General features: G+C 44.0%; 1 long non-coding RNA gene across 1 annotated transcript; it reads right to left on the bottom strand.

The window, feature by feature from the left end:
* Positions 1–9,742: 9,742 nt before the first annotated feature.
* LOC136458453 (uncharacterized) lies at positions 9,743–10,858 on the bottom strand. Its single transcript, XR_010760005.1, has 3 exons — positions 10,635–10,858; positions 10,016–10,547; positions 9,743–9,929 (listed from the first exon to the last, which is right to left on the bottom strand). It is a non-coding gene; the product is annotated as an uncharacterized lncRNA (long non-coding RNA).
* Positions 10,859–12,696: the final 1,838 nt, after the last annotated feature.

The raw sequence follows: 12,696 nt of genomic DNA on the forward strand, positions 1-12,696 counted from the left end.
GACTTGGTGAGAGTGCGGTCATAGTCTGATAACGTTGATTTGGACGGCTTACGAGATTCCCGCTGTTGATGCTGGTAAGAAGTCACCTTTTTTCTTAAAATATCCGGAGCTACGAAGAAGTACGGTTTCTCTGGGTTTCTCCTTGCTTCTTGATTCATTTTAAGTTTGTCATAGAATCTAGACATGTCTTTTTTATATGCATCAGTTCCTTCTTCCTTCTCTTCAGATATTATTTTGGGAATAGCCCTTGGTTTCACGGTGGCTTTCTTTGCAGGCGGGGACTGATTCTTCGTTTGAGGGGCTGGCCTCTTGCTAGGCTTCTTGGTAGGCGGGGGCGGGGGAGGCGTTGGAGACCTCCTTGGAGGTGTTGGCAGCGGCGTTGGAGACCTCCTTGGAGGTGTTGGCAGCGGCGTTGGAGACCTCCTTGGAGGTGGCGGCTGTGGCGTTGGAGACCTCCTTGGAGAGGGTGTGGATGCAGCCTCGTCTTCCAACACAATGTCATCATACAGAGCACTATGATGATCTGGCGATTGAACAATTGGATTTAGGTTGGGGGAGGATCTGCTACAAAAAAAGGAATGACATATTATTATGAGCAGATTGTTAATTATTTAAGCCAATACAAATTAATGATGTAGTGTTTTCATCCGCACGTACCTATGGTGAGGTAGTTCAGAAGGAGGTGGAGCCGACATCCCTGGAATGATGATGTAGCGCTTGCGCCATAGAATGAATGTCTTCTCCGCTTCTCCTAGAGTCTTCTCGCCATCACCTCCAGGAATGTCAAGAGGCAAATCACTAAAACCTTTTTCAGCTTTATCTACCGAGATGGTGGCATATCCTTCTTGGATTATATTCCCATGAATCCTTGGTGTCTTGGTTCGGTCGATAGGATTAACAAGACCGATAGCCACCTTGATTGTGGAATTCTCCTTCGGAATGTGTAGCTCACACGTTGTACAAGGTTCAGTGACGTCATCCACAGGGAAGCGCAGTCCTGTGTCCCCTTGATTTGGTATCTCCGTGGAAGCGCAGCTGCTTTTCAACTGAACAGATTGGCTAATGTTGATTCCTGGCTCTGATGCCTGCTTGCTTGCACTCACTGCTATTTGCACTTGCCTTTTGATTTCCTCCTGCATTCTCGCTTCAAGGTTTTTTTCCCGCTCCTGTGCTTCACGCACCGCTTCCTCCAACCTCTGGAGCCGGTGTGCCTCTTCTTCCTTCTTTCTCTGGCGACTTCTGTAGGAAGGTCTGTCCTGAGGGAATCCATGCTCCCACGAGACACTTCCTTTGCCTCTAGTTCGGCCACCATGTTCAATAGTCCCGATGGCGTATGTCAGCTCATCCTTCTCTCTGTTGGGCCTGAACTCACCACTAGCAGCAGCTCTCTGAGCATAAAACAATCTTTCTGCTGCTTCTTGCAGTCTTGCGCCATAAACGCACTTCCCTGTCTCCTGGTCTAGTGTTCCCCCATGAGCGAAAAACCAATTCTTTGCACGTTCTCCCCACTCGAGTGATTCTGGTCTGATACCCTTGGCAAGAAGGTCTGCTTCCATTTTGTTCCACTTCTTAATGGCAGTCGGGTAGCCACCTGATCCCAAGGTATGGTGGTATGTCTTCTGTTGGGCATTACGTTGGTTCTTTATCACCCGACTCACACCCTCTTCTGAAGTCTTGTACTGTACAAACTCATCCCAATAGGGCCTCTGCTTTGAGATCGGGCCTGGGACAGTAAAATCTGGTGCTATGTTCTTCTTGACATACGTCGTGTATAGGTGTTTCTTCCAAGTCTGAAACTGGGTGGCCATCTTCTTCATTGCCCAATCCCTAACTCGCTCCTTCAATTCATCACCATCTATTATATCATCATAATCATCTGTTTGGAGCGTGAAATGTACCAAGACATCATTCCAAATTAACGCCTTGTCACGATCGGAGACAAAACTGATATGAGGAGCATTGGTCTTCTTCTTCCATTCACGGGTACTAATCGGGAGCCGGTCCTGTACAAGGTAACCACAGTGGTGCACAAATTTCATTTTATTCGGCCCCCCCGGTTCTCCTGTATCCACATTGAACTCCGAGATGATGAAGCGACCCTCCAATGGCTTTTTGGGACCTCGAACATTTTTACTCTTCGTTGTAGTTGTTGATGTCGATCCAGAGGGCTACAAAACATAAACATTATTTTTAATGTCATGAGCACACATAAGACATATGATAATATATATATATAGCTAATAATAAAAAATATATACTTGGCCAATATGTTGTTGCTCATTTTGTTCAAGAGCTAAGTACTGACTCCCGTCATCTACATCCTCTTGCACGTTATTTTTAGCACCATCATCGCCGGCAACTTGAGTGCCAGTGTTGATCAAATTCATCATCAACTCCTCCTCATCCATATTTCTCGGGTCGGCCATCTAGCTTCAAAAAACAAAACCAATATATAGTACGTCAAATCTTTGCTTATTACATGCGTAAAATCTACAAACAATATGCATTATTAAATCTTGCCCCTCGATCACGGACGCAATTCGCCACACTAGGACGAACTACGTCGGTACTAGGGCGAATTAGGGCACGAGAAAGGGCGGTGTGACAAGAGTGGCGGTGCTCCACTCCGCCGTATATATGTCTGTACACATGGGTGAACGAGGGCGGCGGTGCTCCGCCGTATACATAGAAACGCATGGACGAAATGCATATGAATACAAATGACGTATATATACGTGTCGGCGCGGTGGCCGGTGTGCTGACGACGATGACGTGAGGCGGGCCGGCGTGCTGACGACGACGTGAGGCGGGCCGGGGCGGTGTCGGTGCGTGATGTTGTGATCCTATGTACCATGTGATCAACCATGTAGTCATTCATCATATGAGAAAATTCTATGTTAATAATATAAGTATAAGCCATTATGAAATGTAAGTATACGTGTCTTATTGCTCATATAACCATTACTATTTCCGAAATGATAAGAATTTATTTTCTTCTTCTACAGGCGATCTCTGATGCTATGATATAAAGTTTGAAGATAGTCTTCCCGGAAAAAAATATGTAATGCTCATATTACTTTAGCAACATTAATATTTATTATATCTGTATATTCAAAGTTCACAAATGAAGAAACATGTGATATTTTTGATAAACTAAAAAACGCTTAGTTTATAAACTGGGTATCAAAATTGAGTTCCTATTTGACCATTATATATCCTACAACAAATCCTTCAAAAAAAAAGACCCTACATGAATATATTTGGATAAAATTTCGTTAACAAACATTGATCTATGAAGATAGAAAAAATTCTTCTATTGAAACTGCATCTTGAAATAATGGCATATCATATAGTGATGAATATATGGCGGTGTACGTACTGGAGGGCCTCGGGCCGGCGCGGTGGGGCAACGCGCGGTGGAGGAGGGCCTCGGGCGCGGAGGAGGGCGCGGTGGAGGGCCACGGGCAAGCGCGGAGGAGGGGCACGGGCGCGCGCGGTGGAGGCCGCACGAGGAAGAAGACGGCGGCGCCGGTGTCACGGAAGGCGAACCGACGCGGCGCGAGGTCGAAGAAGAGGCCGGGCGGCGGTGTTCGACGAGGAAGAAGACGAGCAGATCGATCTGCCAGGCGCTGGAGGTTATATAGCAGAGGAGAATTACTCCCGGTGCCAGCCACCAACCGGGAGTAAAAACCCTTTACTCCCGGTGCGTATTACCAACCGGGAGTAAAGGTTCCTTTACTCCCGGTGCGTGTTACCAACCGGGAGTAAAGGTATACCTTTACTCCCGGTTGGTAACACGCACCGGGAGTAAAGGCTTTTTTTGGCGGGCCACGAAACTGCAGCCCACCTTTACTCCCGGGTGGGCTTCCCACCCGGGAGTAAAGGTGGCCTGCAGTTTCGTTTCCCGCCTGTTTTAAGCAATAGTCTTGTTAAATACAATAGAAATGCAATAGTTTTTATTAATACATAGTAAATTAAATAAAAGGCATAAAATTATTTTGTTAAAAATATGAATTTTATTTTTGTTTATTGCACATAGGAAAAATCGATAACCTAACTTTTTTTATTTTTTGTTAGAATTATAAAACATAATGTAACTAATATTTATTATTTCGTTAATGCAAAAATGTAGTGTTTAATTAAAATTATTAAAATTATTGGTTTTGGACAGGAAATTTGTTTTCACATCATTTTAACGTTAATATTTTAATTTTTCATCACTCAGTATCCTAATTTACCTTTTTGAGAGAGAAATCCCACCAAATCAAACATTGATTTAATTTGAAATATGACATAATAAACATCTGAATTCACAATTATTACATAATATCTCAAACACACACTATATTAAATCACTATATCATCAAGTGGGCACAGCAGTGAACTTCTTCTTTACGTATGTCCCTTGGTTATGATCGCTTCGTAACCATGGAGTGTCCTCATCATTTACCAAGATGCTAGGGTCTTTGTTCACTTTGAAGGGCGGAATTCGGTCATCCTTTTCATATTCTTCTGACATGTCCGACTTGTCCTCAATTCCCACGATGACTCTTTTCCCTGAAAGAACTATGTGGCGCTTTGGCTCTTTGGTTGAGTCATTATCGTTTTTCCCTCTTTTTGGTTTGGTAGACATATCATTGACATAGAACACCTGATTCACATCCTTGGCAAGGACGAATGGTTCGTCTTTGTACCCAATATTACTAAGGTCTACTGTTGTCATTCCATACTCGTTGTCTACTGTTACTCCGCCTCCGGTCACCTTGACCCATTGGCACTTGAACAATGGGATCTTCAAAGTAGGTGCATATTCTAGTTCCCATATTTCATCTATGCGTCCATAATATGTCTGCTTATTCCCATTCGGGTCTGTGGCATCTATGCGGACACCACTGTTTTGGTTGGTACTCCTTTTATCTTGGGCTACTGTGTAGAATATGTTCCCATTTATCTCGTACCCTTTGTATGTGACGATATGCCATGATGGTTGCATAGCCAATAAATACAGTTGCTCATGGATGCTCTCATCACCTTGACATTTTTTTCGCAACCAACCGCCGAAAGTTTCCATGTGCTTATGCGTAATCCAAGCTTCAGTCTTGCCTGGAAACTCGGATCGTAAGAGATCCTTGTGTGTCTCAATATACGGATCTACCAAAGAGGAGTTCTGTAGAACTATGTAGTGCGCTTTATTGAAATAATCATCATCCGTACCAATATATGTTTTCCTCCCTAGTGTCCCCTTTCCGCTTAGTCTCCCCTCATGTCTCGATTCAGGAACACCAATCGAGTCAAGGTCGGGAATAAAGTCAACATAGAACTCAATGACCTCTTCTGTTCCATAGCCCTTGGCGATGCTTCCTTCTGGGCGAGCACGGTTGTGAACATATTTCTTTAGGACTCCCATGAATCTCTCTAAGGGGAACATGTTGTGTAGGAACACAGGACCGAGAGTGAAAATCTCCTTGACTAGGTGAACTAGGAGGTGTGTCATAATATCAAAGAAGGAAGGAGGGAACACTAACTCAAAGCTGACGAGACATTGAACCACATCATTCTGTAGTTTAGCTAGATCAGTTGGATCAATTGCCTTCTGAGAAATTGCATTGAGGAATGCACATAGCTTTACGGTGGCTAGACGTACATTTGGAGGTAGAATTCCTCTTAATGCAACTGGAAGTAATTGCGTCATGAGAACGTGACAGTCATGGGACTTTAAGTTACAGAATTTCTTCTCTGTCACATTTATAATACCCTTTATATTCGAGGAGAATCCAGATGGTACCTTGATGTTGTTTAAGCATTCAAACATGATTTCCTTCTCCTCTTTGCTTAGAGTGTAGCTAGCAGGACGTAAGTAATGGCGTCCATCATCTGTCTTCTCTGGATGCAGGTTGTCTCTTTCTCTCAAACAACGCAGGTCCTGTCGTGCTTCAAATGTGTCCTTAGGCTTTCCATACACACCCATAAAGCCTAGCAGGTTCACACAAAGATTCTTCGTCAGGTGCATCACGTCGATCGAGCTACGGACCTCCAGGACTTGCCAATAGGGTAGGTCCCAAAATATGGACTTTTTCTTCCACATGGGTGCGTGACCGTTAGCGTCTTTCGGAATAGGTTGGCTTCCATGTCCTTTTCCAAAGACGACTTTCACATCATTGACCATATCGAGTACATCCTCACCGGTTCGGTTGCGAGGCTTGGTCAGGTGGTCTGCTTTCCCTTTAAAATGCTTACCTTTCTTTCTTACGGGGTGATTTGCAGGAAGAAATCGACGATGGCCAAGGTACACGACCTTTCGACATTTTTTCAAGAATACACCTCTAATATCACCGAAGCAGTGTGTGCATGCATTATATCCCTTGTTTGACTGTCCTGAAAGATTACTTAGAGCAGGCCAATCATTGATTGTTACGAACAACAATGCTCGCAGATCAAAGTGTTCCTGTTTGTACTCATCCCACACACGTACACCTTCTTTATTCCACAAAATGAGAAGTTCATCAATAAGTGGTCTCAGGTACACATCGATGTCATTGCCAGGTTGCTTCGGGCCTTGGATGAGCACAGGCATCATAATGAACTTCCGCTTCATGCATAACCAAGGAGGAATGTTGTAGATACTTAGAGTAACAGGCCAAGTGCTATGACTACTGTTCTGCTCTCCAAAAGGATTGATACCATCTGTACTTAAAGCAAACCTTAAGTTTCTTGCGTCATTTGCAAACTCCGGGAATTCTCTATCGATTGCTCTCCACTGGGACCCATCAGCAGGGTGTCTCAACATATTGTCTACCTTACGGTCTTCTTTGTGCCATCGTAACAATTTTGCATGTTCTTTGTTTCTGAACAGACGTTTCAAGCGTGGTATTATAGGAGCATACCACATAACCTTGGCAGGGATTTTCTTACGTGGACGTTCGCCCTCAACATCACCAGGGTCATCTCGCCTGATCTTATACCGCGACGCATGGCATACCGGGCATGCATCCAATTTCTCGTACTCTTTGCCACGGTATAGGATGCAGTCATTAGGACATGCATGTATCTTCTCTATTTCTAGCCCCATAGGACAGACAACTTGTTTTGCTTCGTAGGTAGTGGCGGGCAATTCATTGTACTTCGGAAGCATCTTCTTTTGGATTTTTAGTAACTCTCCAAATCCCTTGTCAGATACACCATTCTTTGCCTTCCATTGCAGCAATTCTAGTGTGGTTCCCAACTTTTTCTGCCCTGCATCACAAGTTGGGTACAACAATTTCTTGTGATCTTCTAGCATCCGCTCGAACTTGATCTTCTCCTTTTCACTTTCACATTCTCTTTGTGCATCACGAATGACCTGACAAAGATCATCAGCCGGCTCATCTTCTGCGGCTACCTCTTCTTCAGCTTCTCCCATTGCAGTATCATTGAAGCACGCACCATCAGGAATAATATCATTGTCGTCCCATTGTTCTTCTTCATCTTCTTCCATTACAACACCGGTTTCTCCGTGCTTTGTCCAACAAATATAGTTTGGCATGAAACCCGACTTGAACAAGTGTGAATGAAGAGTCCTTGAGCAAGGATATTCCACCGTATTCTTACATATGGCACATGGGCAGCACATGAAACCGTCGCGTTTGTTTGTCTCGGCCGCACGTAATAAAGAATGCACGCCGTCAATGAACTCTTGTGAGCGGCGATCAGCATTATACATCCAATGACGGCTTATCTGCAATACATGACATAAATATCATATTAAAACCTAGATCATAATTAATTATTTATACAACATGCGTGCCACCACAAAAGATACAAATTTATGAAAGCATCGCTACAATGTAGACAATCCCAACTACCACTAAAAGAACTAAAGCTAAAATACATTTCAGGAGCACAAGGATTTCGCGACCAATCTCAACTAAAACAGACAGATCCCCCGATTGTGCAACATCTTTGGGCTTCTTCGACTGGATCACTGCCTCATTAGCCGCCGTATCTGCCTGTTGTGCAAGATATTTTTGCACGAGTTCAACATACTCTTCCTCCCAGTAGAAGCCTGAACATCGTCCACTGCCATCCCACTGAAATTAAAACAAAAAACTAGAACTTTAATCACAACCATCATGAAAATAGGTATAAACTAACCATAATCATTAAATACGATAAAATAACTCACATTGCGATCCGGACACTTGTAGAAGATACGATCCTTGTTGGGACCCTCCTTCTTCACTCGGTACTCCATCACAATCTTCATCTCATCACGACACTTGCCGCATGGAATGAGAGGAAGGCCCGGCCTAAGTCGCTTTGGAAACCCATGAGAGGCCGAGGACCCGGAAGCAGTTGCCATCTACTCTCTATACTCATTTTTTAATACACTATAAATTTCTTCTTTTATAAACAAATAAAATTAACAAACTATAAAATTATCTAGATCTCTAAACAATGATATTTTTAATGGTCATTGTGTTCTCGTCTTTTACTGCGGCAGGTAAGTAATTCATATGATATTTCCGCAAATTAACAGAAGAATGGGAATGTACAACTACTACTTGATGTCCGTTACCGCTCGACAGAGAACATGCTTGCCGAGCTGAACACGGTCCGCAAGTTCAACTAGTACGGATTTTCTATAATTTTCTAACTATTTTCTAAGTTTTTATTTATATATACTACGTTTAGGTACGGTGATTGATAGACTACTACGACGATATCGGGACATGTGAATAAATAACCATCCGTACTAGTTGACCTTGCTTACGTGATCAGCTCGGCGAGGATTTCTCCACCGGACGGCACCGTACTTGGTCAAGGAAGAGCTCCGATTCTACGAGGAAGGGAACACGGTCTTCCACGACCGTTATCGCTCTCCCTCGTAGAATCAAAGCTCCTCCTTGACGTCCGTTACCCGCTCGGCAGAGAACATCCTCGCCGACCTGAACACGGTCCGCAAGTTCAACTAGTAAGGATTTGCTATAATTTTCTAACTATTTTCTAACTTTATATTTATATATACTTTAACCTTCTTTCATGTAAATATGCAAGCTTAAAGTGATTTTGAGCTCAAATTGCTTACAAATGAAAAAAAAACCACAATAAAGAACCATAAATATATATAGTGAATAAAATGGTATAAGAAAATGGTAAAAAATGAGAGTATGAGATTGGTAACCTTTACAACTGAAGAATCGACGGAGGAATCGAAGAATGGATGGAGGAACAATGGAGGGAGGGAGGAAGCAAGAACACTACTGCAGTGAGCTTCAAAATGTGCTGAGCTCGGGCTCGGGGAGGAAGGAGGAGACGGCCGATTTATAAAGGGAGAACATTTAGTCCCGGTTGATAGATCCAATCGGGACTAAAGGTAACTTTCTAACCCCGGGCGCAGCCACGGCCCGGGAGTAGACCTTTACTCCCGGTTGGAGCCACCAACCGGGAGTAAAAGTATACCTTTAGTCCCGGTTGGTGGCTCCAACCGGGACTAAAGGTCCCTGCCACCTCTGTCTGGCGCAGTAGCCGTTGGGCAGGAACCTTTAGTCCCGGTTGGAGCCACCAACCGGGACTAAAGGTATTTCTAGTCCCGGGGGCAAAAAATTCCGGGACTAGAGCCCATTTTGGCCGAGGATCAAAGGTCTGTTCTCTACTAGTGTTCCCTTTTGTTTTGGTTCAGCTCACTATGCTTTGTTGCATGCTTTATTAATCTTTCCATTCCTATTAACTACTATGACCGGAACACCAAGTTTTAGAAAAGGATATTAACAAAATTTTAAAAAATATTATGTATTTGTATACAATCAATCATTAAGTCATACCTTGTAGTCGAGATCTTGCCATTGTAACATATTTTCTCCGAAAGAATCCAAAACATGTATATGTCCTTCCGAAGCATTGACAACCGCTAGGTACCAGTGATACTTCTCAATATTAATTGGAAGAAACACCTGCAGTAATAGAGATTTTTCTAAATTTTTCCATACGTTTCAATCAACAGAAAATAGCATATATCAGATCTTGTGGTCAAACTTACCATATCAGCGTCTAAATAATTTTGGACCCATGTTTGAATCATGTCATCTCTACTATAGCTCAATGTCGTTGCATCAGCCTTTCCGTCGCGACGGAGCAATTGAGTAATAAATGTAGTCTCCATATGAACATCTCCACCTTCTCTATGAAGTAGGTGTTCTTCATGCCGCATCAAATGGATATACGCACTTATGACTTGCAATTTATTAATTTGTTAAATAAAAAATTACCATATTTTCCACATGGACATCAGCTAATAATTAATTTAAAAGCAGTGTTAAGCATGCTTACACCGCTAGTAACTGAAAAAATCATCATTACCATGTACGTATACATAAATCGGAATGTCTGTAGTTGTATTGGCAGTGAGATGGAAGTGCTGAGTGTCCACCTGATTTAAAAAGAATTGGACATGAAGCTAACCTTATAGATATAAGGAAGTTAGAATGTCTTGGTGACCATTTTATCATGCCGCACATTACACGCTGAGGCATTTTTCTTAGCAGCTGCCAGCTAACAGCCAACGAATGTACCTACAGTTGAGCATAAGTATAATAAGATCACCACAAAAAATGTTTCTGATAGCTAGAGAACAACACAGTGGTAGGTATTTAACTGACAAGATTATTCTTAGTCGCTGAATCATCTTCTTAATTAGTTGGAATGAACATCTAGCGGCAAATATGACATGTTCACATACATGAATGCTTTATGCTCTCTAGTGGTCGGTCAACAACAAAATGAACTTCACACTTTGAAGTGCATCTCCATACCAACCAAACCAAGAGTCCAATATTTCCCCGATAAAACCTCATCTTGGTGGATCGGAGCTCTAAAAGATACCAAGTACGTATCCGTTTGATGCATGAATAGCACCCTTGTCAACGCAATCTTGTAATCACTTCTGAACAGGTATCTCCCTCTGCTCCCTGACTGCCATGGTTGCTTTTTTTCCCCCGATTAGACTGCCATGGTTGCTCTTGTCCTTGAGATGTTCATCTTTCCGCTGCACCAGGACAAGAGCAACCAAACAGAACCAGGACGCACTCCTGGTTGGCTGGTTGTTGTAGTAGACGTGGTTTAGTTGAGGGTTCCGTCCTGGTACTGCTGCTCCTCTAGCACTCTGCCAGAATTTAGAAGGACAAGAGCAACCAAACGGGACAAATGCCGCAGTCAGAAGATCCTAATCCAAAATAGGTGGGGAAAGATAAACATCTCATTTAAAAATCGGTAATGGAACAGAATGTCAGGCATCACAAAGCAGTTCCGTACCTTGAGTTCGGCCATGACGTGGGCTACGGTGTCATTTCCGGTGGCCTCTATGATGTCCCTCTTGAGTTTGGCGGCCTCCGCGAAATCCTCGTTCTCGACCAGCTCCTCCAGCTGGAAGCCTGGAACTGCACGGTCGGAGAAGATGGATCGATTCATCAGATTGGTTCGATTAGAAGTTATAAGATGATGGAATGGTGATTACCTGTAGGAGGGATGCGTACTCTCGGCCTGGTTGACCTCGTCGAAGACGCATCGGAATCCGTCGCTCGAGCGAAGAGATGGAAAAAGAAAGAGCGAAGGAGCAATCGAACCGGGAATCTTCGCGTCCGATCAAGTGGAAGCTAGGAGGGTCCGCGGTAGGGTCACGGCAGACGCACTGTACATGAGTAGTCGGATTGGAACGAGCAATAAGATAATAAGATAATCTGGTGTATCTGTTTTGATGGTGTTATATTTTCTAGGTGTACTCATGGGTGTGGATATAGCATAGGTCATGATCGTGGGAGCAGGTATCTATTGTGTGGCTGTAGATTTATTCTAACTGGTGTATTATAGGGGTACTCGTTGCCGCATGTCTTTCTGCCACCGGCCTACGCCAACCCCCCCCCCCCCCCACTCTCCAAACGATGGCAACGGGCTTCAAAATGGAAGGTCCTAAGCCACCGAATTCCATACAAGTGCATTCGTCTATGTCGTCTGTGCGCCTTGGAGGCCACCTCCACTATACCACCCATCATGGCAGTCCTCCCCGAGATCCAGCGCAGAGGCCACTTGCTTGGTGTGGCGGCACAAAACCAATCACAGGTAGCATTCATCGGGCCATGTGGTAGGCTTGCGTGCTCGTTGGTGTCGGTGTGGGAGGGCAGTAGCAAGCTGTTTGGTGTGGAAATGGACGGGCTAGGCACACTCCTGCTTCGTCATCTTGGCGCTCGTGTGTGGCTTAGCGTCAACCTGGGCAGCAGCTGGTCCCAGGGCTCTTCGTGTCAGCGTTTGAGGATCATGAGCTTCTCTTGCATTTAGAGATCATCGAGGGGTGGGTCCCTGTTGGGCAAGGATGCATCAAAGAATAGCAATAGCAATGGGGGTTGTTCTTGTTTGGTGAGCTCATGAGGTCCTCCCCCACACGTGTCATATATATCCTCCACTGTCCCATTGATTATGGAAAACCAGGGGCGCACACCAACAAGGAGAGCAACAGCACCGAGGGCCGTGAGAGAGCGGTGCCAATGCACCGACGACAAGGGTGAGGTCAGAGAAATAGAATGACATGTGAGGCTCACATACAAGGCAAGTCAACTCATGGGCACTAGATGTCATTTTGCAATTATTCTCTCTCCTACTCAGCCTGCAAATATTATTTAGTGGACATGATGTCTTCCAGCAAATATGTCACGGACCATAGTGTACAAC

The sequence above is a fragment of the Miscanthus floridulus genome, chromosome 6 (genome assembly GCF_019320115.1).
Source record: "Miscanthus floridulus cultivar M001 chromosome 6, ASM1932011v1, whole genome shotgun sequence".
Classification (NCBI taxonomy): Eukaryota; Viridiplantae; Streptophyta; class Magnoliopsida; order Poales; family Poaceae; genus Miscanthus; species Miscanthus floridulus.